We start from the raw sequence: 19,464 nt of genomic DNA on the forward strand, positions 1-19,464 counted from the left end.
AGGTTTCTAGGCGGTGGAGGTATGTGGTCGTTTTTCGTTGCAGTGTCGTTGTGCGTAGTTCCGTACACCAGTAAGCTGTGTCGTCTGCATATAGTCCCATTTCTTCGTGGGGAGTCGTTACGGTAGGTATGTCAGCAGTGTATAGTGTGTACAGTAGTGGGGACAAGATGCCACCTTGGGGGACGCCAGCTTGTGGGGTAAAGGCTTCTGATACCTGATTTGCGACGTGAACCCTGCAGGTCCGGTTGGTGATATGGGATTGGATAATCCTGACTACTTTGGTTGGGATGCCGATGCTGATTAGTTTGAACAGCAGGCCCTGGTGCCATAGTTTGTCGAAGGCCCGTTCTATGTCCAGGAACACTGCGAGTGTGCAGTGTCCCTGGTTGAACCCTTTGGTGATGCTGTCTGTCAGTTTAAGGAGGGGGTCATTGGTCGAGTGGTTGTGTCTGAATCCTGCTTGTCTGAGGGGGAGTAGGTTTTTCGTCTCGACATAAGTCCTTATGCGGTCCGTTATTATTCTTTCGTATGTTTTCCCTATCACGTCCAGTAGGGATATCGGTCTGTATGATTTGGGGTCTGTCCTAGGTTTGTCAGGTTTAGGTATCATGATAGTCTTGCTTGTCTTCCAGTTTGTTGGTATTGTCTCATTGTGTAGGCAGTAATTGAAGATAAGGGATAGGATGGGAATTATGACGTGGAGGGGGGCTTTTTGTAGGTGAATACGTCTAATTTCATTCTGTCCGGGGGCGGAGTTGCGTCCTGAGAAGATTGCGTTTTCTATTTCTATGTCTGTGATGTCTTTGGTGAGGGCCTGCTGTTCTTCGGTTTCGGTTGTTGGGGCATTTATCAGGGTTCCTAGTTGTATGTCTACATGTCGTCTGAATATGTCATCAAATCTGTTGTTGTTCGGGAATGAGTATACGTCTTGTAGTGTTTGTTTAAAGGCTGTTGCTTGCTCGAGGGGGTCTGTTGAAGGTTCATTGTTTACTGTCAGGGTGTTGGCGTGTGTCTGGCGTTGCCCTGTGAGTGTTTTGAAACTCTTCCAGAACTTGCCCCCACTCCTGTAGTCCAGTTTGCTGCATGTGTCGTCCCATTGTCGTTGTCTGTGTTGAGATATTAGTCTTTTAATTCTGGCGTTTATTCTGTTCCATTGTCTTTTTAGGTCTGGATTGTCTCGTCTCATCTGTCTCTGTAGTCGTTTTTTCTGTCGTATTAGTTGTAGTGCTGCTTCTGGGATGGGGGGTTTCCAATTTTCTACTACTTTGGTGGGGATTGCTTCCTGGACCGCTTTGGTGATAGCCGTTTCAAGTTTGTTGGTGACCAGATGTAAGTCGTCTTCGTCAGTGATTGTTATGGGAATGGATAGCTCACGGTTGATAGTGTCCTGGTATTTTTCCCAGTCTGCTCTATTGTACTGGCTTATTGTTCTTCTGTGGGGATGGGGTGGAGGGGGGAGGTTGGCGGATGTGGAAAAGAGGATGGGTAGGTGGTCGCTGGTAATGGAGTCTCCGATTCGGGGTAGGTGGAGTGACTTGTGTAAGTCGGGGCTGTGTAGGATGTGGTCTGGGGCTGAGATACCTTGGTGTCCTATGAAAGTAGGTTCATTTAGTGGAAGTCGAAGGGTCGGGTCTGTGGTCAGGAGGTCAAATAGTCTGCGTCCATTTCCATTGTCTACTCTGTCGCCAAGTCTGTGGTGTCTGGCATTAAAGTCTCCTAAGATAGATCGAGGCAGTGAAGTAAAGTACTGGATGAATTGGACCTGTAGCGCAGTCCCTGGGGGGTTATACATGCACGCTATTTTGAGTGTTCGTCTGTTGTTGTCTTTTATCTCAACTGCGATGGCTTCCGTGTTGTCAAAAGCAGCAGGGAGGGTGACCTCTTTTGCCGCAATAGTGTTGCTGACGTAGATAGCCACCCCTCCTCTGCCGTCCTGCCTGTCTTTCCTGAATGTATTATATTTTGGGACATCACATTTGGTCCCGTCTTTGAGCCATGTTTCGGCGAAGGCAGCGACGTGTATGTTTTCTTGGTGGAGCATGTGCATTAGTATGGGGCGTTTGGATTTAATTCCTTTCGTGTTTGCGAAAAGGAGGTTCAGGTGATTTACTTCACTGGCTCCGTCCATGTTAAGGGAGAGGGGTAAGGTGGGCGGGTGCGGTGTACCTTCCTACTTCCTTGTGTGTGTTTGTGTTTCGCGCTGGTTGTGGTGTCGTGAGTCTTGCGGTGGGGTGGGGGAGGGTGAGTGGGGTCGTGGTGTGTGGTCGTGTTGTGGTCGTGGTGTGTGGTCGTGTTGTGGGTGCCACTGTGTTTGCAGTTCTGGGTCCCAGCGGTCTGTTATTGTTATGTGCAGTGAGTTTCTTGCTTGTGTGGCGAACATGCCCTTCTGGAGGATTTGCTTGGAGGCTCTGTCAATGGATTTTTTAACTACTTCACGGCGGTCTTGAAATAAATCCAGCAAGACCGTAGTGAGGAGTCTGATGAGGTCGTCCTTCAGTACTACCTCTTCTGGAAGAATTTCTTCTGCTGGGAGGGGCGCTGGGCCATCAATTGTTTTGATGGGGGCCGTGGTTTCACTGCTGGAGGCCTTTTTTGGGCGCTGGGGGCACTTGTAGGACAGTGCCGAGTGTTCTCCGCCGCAGTTGGAGCATTGTTGCCTCTCCATTTGTTTGCACTGGGAGAGGTTGTGGGCGCCTGCACATCGCGCTCATTTCACTTGTTCAGTGCATTTGGCTGTTGTGTGGCTGAATGTGAGGCACTTCCCGCACTGTGCCGGTTGTGGAGGGGGGTCGTGTGGGGGTTCTGCGGCTCTTCTTTTGTAGTCTATCACCGCGCCTTCCGCCAGCATTTTGTCCACTGTTTGCGGGTCGTGCGTGATGACCCTGTATTTTTCAGTTGGGGCGTTATTTGCCTTTGAGGTGATTCTCCACGCAGTCTTCACTTTCAGGCCCTGATCGCGGAGTTGTTGGATGACTGAGTCATCTTCGGTGTTTATCGGGATTTTTTTGAGGACGACACTAAGGGATGGTTCTGGTTTGCGTCTTACTGTATCCCTTCCGTCGCGGGGTTTTTGTGGTCGCACTTCTGCCTCTGGGTAGCCTGACTCGCGTATCTTTCTGCGTATTTCGGTCTATATTTTTCATTTTAATGTCTAAGAAGGCCTTGTTGCCCTTGGTTCTGTGGTCCCTGGTTACGGTAAGTTGTTTGATATTGTCTTTGATCTCCTGCCTGAGAAACCTGCGAAAGAGGGAGGCTAGATCTGGTTGCGTGCATTCCGCCGGAAGCCGCGTAATGACATACGTGGTGACATGGAAGTTGCTGAGGGGTTCAGAGTAATTGTTGGGGCTGCTACGTCCCGACGAGGTCGTACTGGAAGGGGAGTGTGGTCTGTAGTTTCCGTCAGGCGATTCTGGTGAGTCGCCGTTGTCATGGGGCGGTGCTGGTGGGAGGGGGGGTTGGCCATGATTCTTCCGGTTGTCCATAGTTGTTTGGCAAGTAGTGTGGTCGTACAAAGGAGTGCTGTTTTCGCGCTTGGTTGGCACCTTGCTTGCTTCCGCCGTATTGGCTTCCACTTCGCCTGAAGGTATCCGCGTTCCCACAGCCCTATATAGACGTGCGCGGGTATCCGGGCGTTGCCGCGGGCCCTGGCACGGATAAGTCCCTATTTAATGGGGGGGACAGATCTGATCTGTCGTACGACACTGGGAGTGTAAGGCACGACACTTTGCTGGCTACCAGTTACGGTAGTTGACGACAAATTTTGCTCTTTTGAGCAGTGCCGTAGGCGACACTGTCAGGACAATACTTCCGCTTGTTTCTTTTCCCAGCACCGGAATGCTGGTGGTGAGACTCTGCAGCCGAAGATCTCGGTGCGGTGACTCTGCAGGCGATGATCTCGACGCCGTGAGGTCTTCCTTCACCGCTGGCTGGCCTGCGCGGCTGCTTTGGCGCGGTCTGAAGATCTCGGTGGCTGCCGCTGACGCTGTCAGGGTTTTTTTTTTTTTTACAAGAGGTGGAGCCCCTCCACGCCCACACCGGCATGATGGCCAACACAAAAGGTCTGCTGCCATCTCTGCATAAGGGTTAGTATTCACTAAAGTGAGGTGTCGCAGGATGTGGGTACTGCGATGTTTGCGTACTTCTGGTTAGGATTAACCATTAATACGCGCTCATCTGGAGATAGATTGGTCGAAATCTGACGAAGGGTAGCGGTTTGAAGGGCAGAGGAAAAAAAGTGCCAAGGCAAGAGCCAAGGGAAAAAAACCTCTGCGAAAGTTAGGTCGGGCGGCAAGAGCAGTAGCGGTTGTCTTGCTGCCTGCGATAGGTTGTGCAAGGATAGGCTTTGTTAGTAGTGGGTATCATGCATGTCGATACCTTGACGTTGTGAGTTTGTGCTGCTCGGCGGCTGGCGCTGGGTGCTGGTACAGAGTCCTCGTTCAGCGTCCTGCAACCTGCAACAGTTAGGTTTGTTATCGGTCTTGTGTCCGATAGGTCATATACCGGAGGCACAGTGTGAGGGAGTGTTGGGAGATTGTTCGTGCGTCTGAGGGCGAGCTCTTCGGTGTCCCTGCTGTGGCCTGTTGGTCGGCTCTAATAGCAGCTGGTAGTTGCCAGTCAGTGTTGCTGATATGCAGGGGCTTACCGACGTTTGTCGCTGTTTGCGTATGTTAGTTTACCATAGGTGGTTATGCCCTAGCTAGCAGTGTCTTTGGTCGCTTGTGTTTCCACCTGTGGTTGTGATCGTAGTTTCCCAGAGTGAGGATGAAAGGATTGTTCGAGTGTCTCGAGTTCCTGTCCGCAGCTCGTGGTCGTGCGGTAGCGTTCTCGCTTCCCACGCCCGGGTTCCCGGGTTCGATTCCCGGCGGGGCCAGGGATTTTCTCTGCCTCGTGATGACTGGGTGTTGTGTGATGTCCTTAGGTTAGTTAAGTTTAAGTAGTTCTTAGTTCTAGGGGACTGATGACCATAGATGTTAAGTCCCATAGTGCTCAGAGCCATTTGAACCATCTAGAGTTCCGGTATAGTCGTGTGGCGTGTTTCTTGAATACTTCCTTGAGGGTATCAAGGCGGTATTCATGGTGAAGATCCACGGTGCGTGTGTAGCGTGGAGCACTGCTAATGATTCGTAGCACTTTGTTCTGTATGATCTGCAGGCGGCGCAGTCGTGTGGGAGCTGCATATCCCCAGACGGGAGCTGCGTACGTCATCAGAGGTCTAATCAGTGTCGTGTATAAGGACCTCGACACCCTCCTATTCAGTGTGCTTTCCCTGTTGAGCATTGGGTAGAGCTGTTTGAGCCTCGCGTGCGCGCGGTTGGCAACGTATTCGATGTGGCCCCCCATGTAAGTTTCCGGTCCAGCCAGACACCAAGGTATCTGACTTTCTCTCGGAAACGTATTGGGCGTGTATGTAGTGTTATCGGTCTACAGTGTTGGTGTTTGCGCAGTAGTTTCGGTCTGCGTGTGAACAGAACTGCTTCGCACTTGTCGACGTTTACTTTAATACGCCATCGCTCCAGCCAAGGCTCAGCTGTTCTGAGTGCTGTCTGTATTCGTGAGTTGATGTTCGACGGTTTCCAGTCTTGCGCGAGGATGGCTGTGTCATCCGCGTAGACGGCTAACGTCGTGTTTCGTGTCGCTGGGTAGTCATTAATGTACAGGTTAAACAAGATGGGCCCCAGAATGCTTCCTTGGGGTACTCCAGCTTGGATATCGTGTTGTGTTGATTGTTTATCCTGCACGTTAGTGTTGAAACGTCTGTTCGTGAGATATGAGTGTATGAGACGTACGAGTCCGTCTGGGAAACCAGCTTCGCTTAGTTTGCGTATGAGTCCGTTGTGCCAGAGACGATCGAAAGCCTTTTCGATGTCTAGGAACACGGCCCCTGTGGCTTTGTTCATGTTGTAGCCGTGTGTTATATGTTCGACTACGCGGAGGAGTTGCTGTGTTGTCGAGTGGTGATTCCTAAAGCCGAATTGCTCCGGTCTTAGGGTGTCGTTGGCGATGCAATGCCTAGTGATACGTTTTAGTATTACCTTCTCAACAATCTTGCTGAGCGAGCACAGCAGACTGATAGGTCGGTAATTTTGTGGGAGGGAGTGGTCTTTCCCTGGCTTCCTGAACATCAGGACCTTAGCCGCCTTCCAAAAGTCAGGGAAGTGTTGGTGTGTCAGGATGGCATTCGTTAGGTGTGTGAGGTATTCTACGGCTTTATCCGTGAACTCCTGGAGGACACGGTTTTGAGTGCCATCAGGCCCAGGGGCTTTTCTAGCGTTGGTGTGCTTGATAGCCCATGTGACTTCATTTGTGCTAGCACGTCTGATTTCGTCGCGCGAGGGCTGGGCTACAAGTCGTGTAACCTCCTGGTCCGTTTCAAGTGTGAATGCTGGGTCTGAGGGAACCAGATTCGGCATGAAGGACGCTGCAAGTGTTGTGGCCATAAGCTCTGCCTTCTCCGTCGCGGAGTAGGCTGGGCCGTCTGGTCCTTGTAACGTGGGAATGTAATGTTTCTCCCTGGTGAAGTGTCTGGCCAGCTGCCACACGCCAGGACGTGTGGTATCCAGCCCAGCGAGTTTCTGTCCCCATTGTTCGTTTCTGAATGTTTATATTTTATCCCGTATTATGCCCTGGAGTCTGTTGACGTGCAGTTTATAGAACGGGCGCCTGGTACGCTGCCAGTATCTCCTGAGGCGGTTCCTCATTGAGATAAGGCCCAGGATTTCCTGGGGCAGGGCCGTCGAGTGTTGTCTTGGTGTTGTAAATGGAATGGCGTCAGTCATTGCGTCTTGGACGGCAGTTGTGAGAGCCTCCACAGCCTCATCGATTTGCTGTGTGTTGTTAATTTCGTGGGTGTCAGTAATGCGACTATCAAGCGTTTCCTTGAACAGTGTCCAGTTCGCACGCTTGTAGTTAAGCATCCTGCGTGGTTCGATGTCCTGCAGTCTCTCTTCCATGTGCAGTATTACAGGCATGTGGTCTGAGTCCAGATCGTTTTCAACCGTTAGGTTGAGTGTGCATGTGATGCCCTTTATGAGGGCTATGTCTAACACGTCTGGCCTATGTCGGGCCTGTGTAGGCACGAACGTGGGAACGTCCGGCCCAAGTATAATGTAGTTTCGGCCTAGTGCGTGTTCGTACAGTTTCTTGCCGTTGGAGGTTCGTATTCGTGAGTTCCAATCGGGGTGTTTTGCGTTGAGGTCTCCAGCGGCTATTACCCGCGGTGCCATGTTGAGTACTGTGCTGGTATCGCGTGTTACTATGTTTTTAGGAGGATTGTATAGCGATACCAGTGTGGTGTTGGCTCCGTTGAACTTGACCCTAACGGCCGTAGCCTCTAGCCTTTCAAGTGCTGGGAGCTCGATTTTCGTGTGGTCTATGTCTCTGTGTAAAATGATTGCCGTGCCGCCTCCCCTCCTCCCCTCCTGCCATCCGCTCGGTCGGTACGATAGACGCAATAACCTGGGAGGTTTAGTTGTTTGCGAGGCGTAAGCAGTGTTTCGTTCACAAGAGCGATTCGGATACCCTTTCGCTCCATGAACGCGGCCATCTCTGCTTTTTTGTTTGCGATCCCGTTGGCATTCCAAAACAGGATCTGTGTGATTGTGTTTAAGTCTGCGTTTCGGGGCTGGTGTGGTGTATTATCCATGTAGTAGTGTAAAGAGCGGTGTGATAGTGGCTTGGAAGCTAGTCCAGTTGAGCGTACCCGACATGAACTGCATGAAGAGTTGTGAGACACACCCCATAATCTTCGTGACTATTTCGGTGGTCGTGCGTCCGGGGAATAATGTTTCCATTATTCTCTGGAATGTTCTTGTGATGTTGTTGTGATGTTGGTCATGTCGGCCTGGGAGTTGTTGGTCGTGTTAGCGGCCGCTTATTCCAGTGTTGGCGTTTGGTGAGGGCTGGCCTGCGAGTCGGTTGTTCGTGTGGCAGTTGTGGGCGCCTGTGTATTTTCTGAGGTGAGTGGGTGTGTTATGTGGGTTGTTGAGTTGGTGTCCGGGATGTGTTCGTGGGTGTTGGTGTTCTGTTGACTGTGTACTTGTTGTGGTGCGGTCGTGTTCCTTGTGCTGCGGCTGTTTCTCCTCCTCCTCCTCTGGCGCTGTGGTCGTCCCTGTGTAGGTGCGTCTTCTGTAGCCTGTGGTGGGCTGCAGTCCGCGATCTCAGGGGGTAGGGTGGTGGTGTTGTTGCTGGGTTCGTGTGGTGTGCCTGATGCGGGTGTGGTGTCAGGTGTTGTTTGTTGTGTGTCTGTTGCTCGGGGTGTTTGCTGAGCGTGTCCTGAGCTCTGGGGCTCCTCTGACCGTCCCACGCTGCTGGGACTGCCAGTGACCACTCCAGCGAAGGATATTCCACTTCTTACGTGGCGCGGGGGCGGTTTCGGAACTGTGATGGCGGTAGGTTTGGCATGTTTAGCTATTTTGCGCCTGAGAGCTGCTTTGTATGCAATGCACCCTCTGTAGTTTGCCGGATGGGCAGCACCACAGTTGGCGCACTTGCGAGGTGCTGTATTGGGGAGTTTGCAGCGTTGGGTTGTGTGACCGCCAGCGCAAATGCGGCAGCGGGGTGCGAGACCGCATCTGATACCCGCGTGGGCATAGCGCTGGCAGTTGTGGCATTGTTGGGGGGTGCGCGGCGTGTTGTACACCTCTACATTAACGACCATGTGAAGAAATAATTTTAACTTCACCAGGTCGCGGGATTTGGCCGTGTCGGCCAGCTCCGCCATGTAGTTATGTGACGGTCTCGCTGTGCCGAACTCTGACATCCGGTTTACCCGAATGCACTCCCACCCGAGAGCAGAGAGTTCGTTGTGTACCGTGTCGGTCGGGGTTCGTGAGTCTATCCCCTTAATCACGTACTGTTGTGTTTTTTCCAAGACTGTCCTGTACGTGAAGTGTTCTACCTTCCTTTGAGAAAGGCCAGTAGATTCGTGTAGTCTGCCTTGTTCGCCACGTACAGTGCGGCGTGTTCCCCGGTGAGCTTAGAGTAGTATGTTGTGGGGCTGTGCTGATTGTTAAATTCTTTGTTTAGGAGACTTAGGTCTCCATAGTTGTGAATGATGACCGGTGGGAAGCCAGTCGCGGTGTTGTTTGTGTTCTGCGTAGCTGCGTGTATGTTTGTGGTTGCTGCAGTCGCAGGGTTGTTTGTGTTGGTCCCTGTGTTGTTGTTGTTTGTTCGCGGCGTGGATGGTGTTGGCAGCAGCGCTCGGCCGTTGCCTCGTGAGTTTGTGGGCTCACTTGTTTGCGTATTTGGCTGCTGTTTGCGCCTTGGGCCGACCTGCTGCCACGGCCCGTCTTCATCTGTGTTTGTTGTGTCCTCTGTCGGCTCTGGATCCGGTTCCGTCGGTGCCTGGGCCGCCAGAGGTGAAATAGGGGGCATGTCCTCCTGTTGTTCAGCAGGTGCCTGTGTGTGTGTGGTGTGGGTGCTTCTGTTCGTGTGTTTTCGCTGCCCATCAGCTCTGCGATCAGCTCCAGCTGTTCCGCGATCTGCTGGTCCTTCAGGGCAACCTGCTCCTGGAAGGTGGACAGTGGGACGGAAATGATGGCGGGAGTAGCCGGCATTACCGCCTCTTGTGCTGCAGCTTTGCTGCGGGTGAGTGGTGGGGAAGCACAGGAAAGATCGGACATCTTCGCTGTTTCAGGAGTAATTATTTATTTGGATAGGGAAGGATGGAACACGACAATTTTGCTCTTTTTAAGGAGCGACAATAATGCTTTTTAGCGAAAGCGCTGTGTACCTTGTTCCTACAGAAGAGGGGTGTCCCTACGACCTATCTGCGCGGAGCGCAATGCGCGGCGCAAGAGAGCGCGGGTTGAAGAGAGCGGCCTACAGTGCGCGGGGTTATCCGACGTGAACGGGCCCCTGACACTGAGATTACCCTACCAAAGAACGGGAGAGTCCCGCTGGGGAGATTTGCAACCGAACTTGCAGGAAGTGGAGCCGAAGCTCTTGCCACTTAGCGCCCGAAAGCGTTAAGCAGCTTGAGCGGGTTCGTGCCGCTCAGAAGAGCGTTACTGGCAGCTACGCCAGTTGTAGCTTATTAGAGACCACTCCAAGGAGCTATCCGCGGGCAGCTACGCCAGGTGCAGAGAGCAGCGTTCCGCTCGAGTCGGCTGCTCGACTGCGCTGTCAGGGGTATTTTTTTTTTTTTTTTTTTTTTTTTTTTTTTTTTGCACATTTCATTCCCTCCCTGATGGAGAGGGCGGGCCTTTTTAGAGCGTGCTGATTGCTCTTTTTCGGCCGGTGGTGTTCGGTACAATTTTTTGCTTTTTGGAGTGTCAATTGCTTGCAATTGTGCCAAGCATTGTTATTCCGGTAAGATATAGAGTTTACATTGTCATTTTTGAACAATATTGGGTTTAAATTATTTTTACATTCAAGAGACATTTATGTAGTTATCATGTAAGACATATAGTAAGAATTTAGAAATAAAATTAGAACATAATGAGAACAATTAATTTTAGGAAAAACGTATAAATTTAAGAACAACATATAATTTTAGAAGATCATATAAAAACATATAATTTTTAAATAAATAAATTTAGGTAGACATATATTTGAGGTGGCGATATGTAATTAAGAGGGAAGTGTATCTGCTCAGATTTTCGTGTTATTGCTTATTTGTGTATGTGGGCGTTGTGTGTGTGTGTGTGTGTGTGTGTGTGTGTGTAGGGCCGTTGCCTACCTCCTGGCGTCGAGATGGGGGGGAGTGTGGGTGCCGCTTACGAGTGGGGTCATGGTGGGAGCAAGGTCGGGGAAATGGGAGGTCGTGTTTTGTGCCACTGTACGCGCTGGATGGATGTATTTGTATTTAGGGCGCCTCCTTTCCCGGATTTCAGAGGTCAATAAGTCTTCCATATCTGGTCGTTTCGTCAGTATGTGTCTGCCGTAGTTGGCGCGTAGTTTCGTTAGTCGAGTTTGTAGTGGTTCTATGTTTGTGATGTCATATACGTCGTTGCTCGGCGTCTGGGGGGGGGGAGTTTGGTGATGCTGCGAAGTAGTCTTCTTTCAGTTCTGTAGAGTCTGTCCGCCTGGCTCTTCGCCAGACCAGCCAAGGGTGCAGCTGCATACTCCATGACCGGCCTGACGAAGGTCTTGTATGTGTGCAGGGCCGTTTCCAGGCGGCAGCCATGGAGGCGACCCTGCACCTGTCGTATGAGTCCTTGTCTTTTTCTTGTTCTGTTGAGGAGGTAGTTGATGTGCGTCTGCCAGTTTAGATGCTTGTCTAGGAACACGCCTAAGTATTTCGCGGAGTTAGTAAGCGTCAGTGGCGTGTTCCATAGTGTTAGTTGTAAGTCGCCAGTGTTTTGATTTCTGTTCGTGGTTCGGTGTCTGTGTTGGAAGAATATGGTCCGTGTTTTGGTCGGGTTGGGTCGGATTCGCCACTGCTTCATCCAGGTCTGAAGTTTTTGTAGGTAGTCCGTCGTTTTCCGTTGTATGGTCCTGGTGTTTGGGGCAGTGCACCAATATGCAGTGTCGTCTGCATATAGTGCGACTGTCTCGTCTGTTGTCGCTGTGGTGGGGATGTCTGCTGTGTACGGCGCGTACAGGGTCGGTGACAGGATGCCTCCTTGCGGGACACCTGCCTGTGGCGTGAACGGATCGGAATGTTGATCCCCTACATGGATTCTGCATACTCTGTTGCTAAGATAGGCTTGTAAGATTTTAATGAATTTGATGGGGATTCCTAGTCGGCTTAGTTTGAGGAGGAGTCCTTGATGCCACAACTTGTCGAATGCACGCTCGATGTCTAGGAATACCGCGAGCGTGCATCGTCCGTCGTTGAATCCCTTAGTAATGCTGTTAGTAAGTTTAAAGAGGGGGTCATTCGTCGAGTGGTTGGGTCTGAAGCCTGCCTGGATTGTCGGGGGTAGTCCTTTGTCTTCTGTGAATTTTCTAAGTCTGTTCGCTAATATGCGTTCGTAGGTCTTCCCTATAACGTCGAGCAGAGAGATTGGTCTGTATGAGCGGGGGTCAGTCTTCGGTTTGTCAGGCTTGAGGATCATAATTGTCTTACTCGTCTTCCAGTTGGTCGGTAACGTTTCATAGGTGAGGCAATAATTGAAGATTATGGAGAGAATGGGGATGAGGATGTGGGGGGGGGGGGGGGGGCATTCTGTAGGTGCAGTCGTCGGATTTCGTTTTGTCCAGGAGCGGAGTTACGTCCTGTGTGGATGGCTTCGGCTATTTCAGTGTTGGTTATTTCCTTGGTTAGGTCGTGTTCGTTCTGTGTGTCCACTGTTACTGTGGTGAGTATTCGATTTAGTTGTAGTTCCACTGTACGTCTGTGTACTTCGTCAAAGAGATTGTCATTGGGGAAGGAGTATACCTCCTGCAGTACCTGTTTGAAGATGGTGGCCTGTTCACGTTTGTCTGTTGTCGGTTCGTTGTTTGTTATTAAGGTGAGTTCAGTAGTTCTTCGTTGTCCCGTTAGTGTCCTGAATTTTTTCCAGAATTTGCCTCCACTCCTGTAGTCTAGTTGTTTGCAGGTGTCGTCCCACTGTGTTTGTCTATGTGTGGATATTATGTTCCTGACTCTGTTGTTTAGTCTGTTCCAAAGTCGTCTTAGATCTGGGTTGTTCGTACGTCTTAGCTCTCTGTGTAGTCGTTTCTTTTGTTGTATTAGCTGTAGGGCCTCACGGGGGATGGATGGTCTCCAGTTATTTATGATTTTCGTCGGTATTGCTTCGTCGGTGGCTTGTTTGATTGCGTCTTCAAGGCGTCTGGTAACTAACAGTAGGTCGTTGTCGTCAGTGATGCTCACTGGGAAGTTTAATTGGTCTGTGATGAGTTCGCAATATCGTTCCCAATTAGCATTTGCGTAGTTGCGGATGGTACGTCTAGTGGGAGGGGGGTCTGGAGGGTTGAGTGCCTCTGTGGAGAAGGTGAGTGGTAGGTGGTCGCTCGTTATCGGATTGCCGATCTTTGGGGAGGTGATGGTGTCCGTCAGTGTGGGGCTAAATAGTATGTGGTCGGGGGCAGACTGTCCGTTGTGCCCTATAAAGGTGTAGTCATAGATGGGAAGGCGGTCTATTGGTTGCGTGGCTAGGATGTCGAAGAGTGTGCGTCCGTTTTGGTTATCTGTCCAGTCTCCGAGTTGGGGGTGTCTGGCGTTTAGGTCGGATAGGAGAATGAATTTGTCTAAGGTTTGCAGTTGTTGTAGGAATTGGAGTGGGAGGGGACTGTCGGGGGGGTTGTATAGGCATGCCACTGTGATTGAACGTCTGTTAGTTCCCCTGATTTTAACCACTATCGCCTCTAGGTTTTGTAGCGCTGGGGGGAGTGGGATTTCGGTGGCGGGTATCGAGTTTAGGACATACAGAGCTACGCCTCCCCTTCCGTCAGCCCTATCTTTACGGAAGCAGTTGAATTTAGGTATATTGCAATCCTTTCCCTCTTTCAGCCAGGTTTCGGCCACGCCCGCTACATGTATGTGGTCATTTATAAGTGTATGCATCAGCATAGTTCTTCTGTTTACTACCCCCCTCGCACTTACGAAGAGGAAGTTTGTGTGAGAGAGTGTGGCAGTGTTATCCATGTCTTTGTCTTGGAAGAGGTGTTGTTCTGTTTTAACTTCTGGTAGGTGGGCGGGGTGTGTGGTGAGTGCAGTCGGGGGTCCTATTTTGAGTGTTTTCTGGTGGTCCGTTTAGTGTGTCGTCGTGTGTGCTGAGCAGTCTTGTTTGTGGGTGCCACTGCTCTTTAGCGGTGATGTGCAGCCTGCATCCTGTCTGGGTGGCTTTTATTGTTTTTTCCAGGGCTTGAAAAGCGACCTGGTTAATTGTTCTAACGATCTCCTCCTTCCTGTCCTGAAACAGGTTAATCAGGGTACCAGCTAGGACCCTCAGGAAGTCTGCTTTCAGCACCACCTCCTGCTGGATGTCCTCCACTGCGATCTGCGCTGGCTCGTCGATTAACTTGATGGGGGCTTGAAGCTCTGGCTTCGGAGCCTCCTTGGGGCGCAGTGGGCAGCGGTAGGAGAGTGCAGAATGGGGGCCTTCGCAGTTGGCGCATTTTTCAGCGCCAAGGCTGTTGCATTGGGAGAGGGAGTGGTCTCCGCTGCACTGGGGGCACTTTGGCTTACCTATACAGTTTTTGGTTTGATGTTCAAACGATAGGCATAGACCACACTGGGCTGGTTGAGGTGGGGGGAAATTTGAGGGTTCTGTTTCTTTCCGCGAATAGTCTATTACAACTCCTTGGGTTAGGATTCTGTCGAGGGTCTCTTGGTCCCTCGTTATGACCCGGATCATCTTGGTAGGGGCGTTCCTGGCGCGAGATTTGATACGCCAAGCCCTCTCAATGGTGAGGCCTTGATCTTGGAGTTGCTTCTGGACTTCTTGGTCCTCAACATCGAGGGGAACCTTTTTGATGACTGCCGATAGGGAGGGCCTGCCTTGTTCCCGCCTGAGCTGTCTGTCCCTTGGCACGCGAGGACAGAGTTGTCTCACTACTATTTTGGGATGTAGATTGAGCCTAAACAACTTTTGTAGCTGGGTCTCTCCTCCAGGTTTGGCAATTTTGATGAGGGCGATGCCATCTCTCCTGACCTTTAGGTCCTTGATGGCATCCCTCATTTCCTGTCTGAAGTATTTGTTGATAAAGAGAATTAGCTTCCTCTCTGTTGCTGACTCGTCCGGAAGAAACTGTATTTCATAGGTGGCAGCTCTTAGGTCCTCCAGTTGGAGTCGCCTGTCCCTGTTCTCGGACCGTGGACCTGGTAGCTGAGGAGGGTGTAGGTGGTTGCTGTAGGTCGGGTGGAGAGGGCAGTCTCGCCTTGTCCGAGTACATGGTCGTTGCTGTCAGGTCTGGTCTCTGTGCAGTCGCTTGTGGGGGTCCGACTCAGGAGCGCTTAGTTGGCACCGTTATTCGTTTCCACGCCCTGAGTCAGCCTATTCTGTCATACGCGGGTTACTGGGCAGTGCCACAGGCCCTGGTATGCGTATACCCTGCACTTAGGGGGGAGACAGTCTGACTGCCAGCGACACTGTGTTGTGAGCACGGCACTTTTGCTTTTCTCACCACCTTTGGAGTGGCAGGTGAGGGTGACACGACAAGATTGCGTGGGTGGCACGGCGAGATTGCGTAGCCTCCCGTTGGGTTGTGCGGGAGTCGCGTTGGTGTTCGGCGGACTCGTGCGAAGGCGTCGTCGTCCTCAGCACGTCCGCTCGCTGCGCCGTCCTCGCGCCGATTGATTCTCTCTGTGGCGCCCGCTGCAGCTCCGGCACACCGGCAGGCGGGATGGGCGGTGGAGGGGGACTGGTGCGAGGGTGGGGAGCGCTCCGCTCTTGGCGGCTGCTCGCTCGCTGTCCGTTGTCCGCTGTACCTCAGACGACCGCTCCCGACGGCTCCCGATTCTCGTGTGGGGGGTGTCAGGGGTTTATATAGAGATGGGGCCCCTCCACGCCCGCACCAACGTGGTGACCAAACCAAAAGTTCTACTGTCACCTCCGTAAACATGTTAGTTGTCTAGTATGTGGATCACAGGATGCTGGGCTGTGACGTTGTCCGTGCGTCTGGGTAAGGCTACGCATTAACACGGTCCATCAGGTGATAGATAGTGGACGAAACGCGAGTGAGGGTAGCGATTTGAAGAGCAGAGGAAAAAAAGTGCCATGGCTCGTGCCGTGGGAAAAAAACCTCTGCGACAGTGGGATGGGTAGTAAGAGCAGTAGTGGCTTACTAGCTGCGATAGTTCATGCAAGGTTGGATTTGTTAGTATAGGTATCATGCATCATTACCATGACAGGCGATGGCGATGTGTCCCAGTTGTTGCTGCTGCTGCATTCCTGGAACAATCAAGATCGTTATACAGTAGTGGGAGATCGGCCATAGATCTTCTCACTGTGTGGGGGATGTGTGGAGCTTGTTTGCATGCAGTGTACGGTACGGCTTCCCTGTGTGGTGCCAGTTATTCGGCAGTGTACTCCAATCCAGCTGGATATCCAGTAATGGGTCTGATAAACAGGGGCTCGCCTGTGCCGTTATGTTTGCGTATGCTTGGCCATAGATGTTATGTCCTTCCAAGTATGTCTTTTGGTCTTTTATGTTTCCATCTATGGTTGTGGTCGTAGTTCCCCAGATTCAGAATAAACGGGTTCTGCGAATGTCTGGAGTTTCTATATAGTCTTGTGGTGAGTTTGTGGATTACCTCCGTGAGAGTCTCAAGTCGGTATTCCCGGTGAAGGTCCGCGATGCGTGTGTATCATGGAGCATTGCTTATGATTTTGAGTACTTTGTTTTGTATGAGCTGCAGACGGCGCAGACGTGTAGGCGCAGCGTATCCCCAGACAGGAGCTGCGTACGTCATCAGGGGTCGGATAAGTGTCATGTACAAGGACCTCGACACCCTTCTGTTCAGTGTGCTACGCCTGTTGAGCATAGGATAGAGCTGTTTGAGCCTCGCGCTAGCTTGGTTGGTCATGTGTTGTATGTGGTCCCCCCAGAGTAATTTCCGGTCCAGCCAGACACCGAGGTATTTGACTTTCTCACGGAAACGTATTGGGCGTGCATGTAGAGTTATTGGTCTGCAGTAGCGGTGTTTGCGCAGTTGCTTCGGTCTTCTAGTGAACAGAACGGCTTCGCACTTGTCGACGTTTACTCTTAACACGCCATTTCTCCAACCAAGGCTCGGCCACTCTGAGTGCAGTCTGTAGGCGTGACGTAATGTTTGATGGTTTCCAATCTTGCGCAAGGATGGCTGTGTCATCCGCGTAGATTGCCATCATTGTGTTGTGTGTGGTTGGGAGATCGTTTATGTAGAGGTTAAACAGCAGGGGCCCTAGGATGCTTCCATGGGGTACTCCCGCGTGTATACCGTGTTGTGTTGATTGTTTTCCCTGCACGTCAGTGTTGAAACTCCTGTCTGTGAGGTATGAGTGTATTAGACGCAGCAGCCCGTCAGGGAATCCCGCGTCGCTGAGTTTGCGGATGAGGCCGTTGTGCCATAGACGGTCGAAAGCCTTTTCGATGTCCAGGAACACTGCCCCTGTAGCTTTGTTTATGTTGAAGCCATGTGTTATATGTTCAACGACCCGTAGGAGTTGTTGTGTTGTGGAGTGGTGATTCCTGAAGCCGAATTGCTCCGATCTCAGGATGTCATTTGTTATGCAGTGCCTAGTGATGCGTTTGAGAATCACCTTCTCAACAATCTTACTGAGCGAACTCAGAAGGCTGTGGGTCGGTAATTTTGTGGGAGGCTGTGGTCTTTCCCCGGCTTCCTGAACATCAGGACCTTGGCCGCCTTCCAAAAGGCGGGGAAGTGTTGGTGTTTTAGTATGGCATTCGTTATGTGTGTTAGGTACTCAGTTGCTTTATCCGTGAACTCCTGGAGGACACGGTTTTGAATGCCATCATGACCAGGGGCTTTCCTAGCAGCGGAATACATTATAACCCAGGAGACTTCGGCTGTGCTAGCATGTCGAATGTCGTCGCGCGATGGTTGGGCTAGAATGCGTGTAACCTCTTGGTCAGTAGCAAGTGTGAACACTGGATCTGATGGTACCAGGTTCGGTGTGAATGACGCTGCGAGTGTTCGAGCCATTAGTTCTGCTTTCTCTTCCGCTGAGTATGCAGGTCCGTCAGGCCCTTGAAGCGTTGGGGTGTATATTTTCTCCCTGGTGAAATGTCGGGCTAGCTGCCACACGCCAGGTCGTGCGGTGTCCAGCCCTTCGAGTTTTTGATTCCACTGTTGTGTTCTATGTGTTTGTATTTTATCGTGTATGATGCCCTGTAGTCTGTTAATGTGCCGTTTGAAGTACGGACGCCTGGTGCGCTGCCATTGTCTCCTGAGGCGATTCCTCATTGAGATTAGGCCCAGGATTTCCTGGGGCAGGGCCGCACTGCGTTGTTGTGAGGTGCGATCAGGTATGGTGCCTGCCATTGCGTCCCGGACGGCGTTAGTGAGGGTTTCCACTGCCTCGTCAATTTGTCCTGTTTCGTTAATTTCGTGTATAGGTGGGATGTGGCTATCAAGCGTTTGCTTGAACAATGTCCAATTCGCACGCCCGTAGTCCAACATCTTGCGTTGTTCTGTGTGCTGCAGTGTTTCTTCGATGTATAGTATTACAGGTTGGTGGTTTGAGGGCAGATCGTTTTCAACGGCAACGTTGAGTGTCGCTGTAATGCCCTTGATGAGGGCCATGTCTATCACGTCTGGCCTGTGTCCCCTCTGATAGGGAATGTGCGTCGGTTCAGCCGGCGCTAGTGTAATGTAGTTTCTACCTAGCGAATGTTCGTACAGTTTTTTGCCGTTGGGATTTCGTATGCGTGAATTCCATTCTGGGTGTTTTGCGTTCAGATCTCCAGTGACTATTACTCGCGGTGAAATGTTGAGCAATGTGCTGATGTCGCGTGTTGAGATGCCTACAGGGCTGTTGTATACCGATATCAGCGTGGTGTAGGCTCCGTTGAACTTGACTCTGACGGCCGTAGCCTCAATTTTTTCCAGTTCAGGGAGCTCTATGTTTGTGTGCTCAATGTCTTTGTGTATGACGATTGCAGTTCCACCTGCCACGGCGTCGCCCGGTCGGTCGGTACGATAGACACAATAGCCAGGAAAGTTCAATTGCTTGTGCGGTTTAAGTTTAGTCTCGTTCAGTAGCGCGACAAGGATTCCCTTGCGCTCCATGAACGCGGCAAATTCTGCCCTTTTGTTGTGGGTCGAGTCTGCATTCCAGAACAGGATCCGTGATAGTGTATGCGGGTCTGCGTTATGGCCCGGGTGTGGTGTATTATTCATGTAAGAGTGTGAAAGAGTGTTGTGATGGCAGTGTGTATGACAGCCCAGTATTGCCCGGGTTCGGCGCTCATGAGCTGGGTGATGAGTGTAGTGACGGCCGTCAGCACCTTGGTAAGGATTTGAACGGTCGTGTGTCGGGGGAATAGTGTTTCCAGTATTCCCCCAGGTGGTGTGCTGGTGTTGGGTGTGGCAGCCTGAGGTGCTGTTGTGGAGTTAGCGGCCGCTTGTGCGGGTATTGGTGTGTTGTTACGAGCGGCATTTGTACTTTGTGACAGAGGTTGTGGCGCCTGTGTTACTTCTGTGGTGAGGAGGATGGTAGTGTGAGTTACAGTCTCGGTGTCTTGTTGACTGTTTTCCTGTGTGTTGCTGTTCCGTTGTTGCTGTGTGGTCTGTTGTGGTGGTTTCGTGTTCCCCGCCCTGTGTTTGGGTGTGCGTCTATTCCTCCTGTGGGCTTGGGGTTCGGGGGGTTCTTGTGTGGGTGTGTTTTCTTGTATACGATGCGTTTCTTCGCAGTGCGTGATTTCCGGGAGTGGGGTCGTGTTGTTTGGGGGCATAGGTGTTGGTACCGATACTTGCTGGGTTTCAGGTGTTGCCTGTGGTTGTTGTGTAGCTGTTGCTGCGGTTGTTTCACGTGTGTGTGTAGGGCGCTGAGGTTCCGCAGCCTGTGCCGTTCCGCCAGGGCGTGCAACCGTGGCAAACGTTACGCCGTTCCTTACTGGGTTCGGCGCTGGCCT

The sequence above is a fragment of the Schistocerca americana genome, chromosome 8 (assembly GCF_021461395.2).
Source record: "Schistocerca americana isolate TAMUIC-IGC-003095 chromosome 8, iqSchAmer2.1, whole genome shotgun sequence".
Taxonomy (NCBI): domain Eukaryota; kingdom Metazoa; phylum Arthropoda; class Insecta; order Orthoptera; family Acrididae; genus Schistocerca; species Schistocerca americana.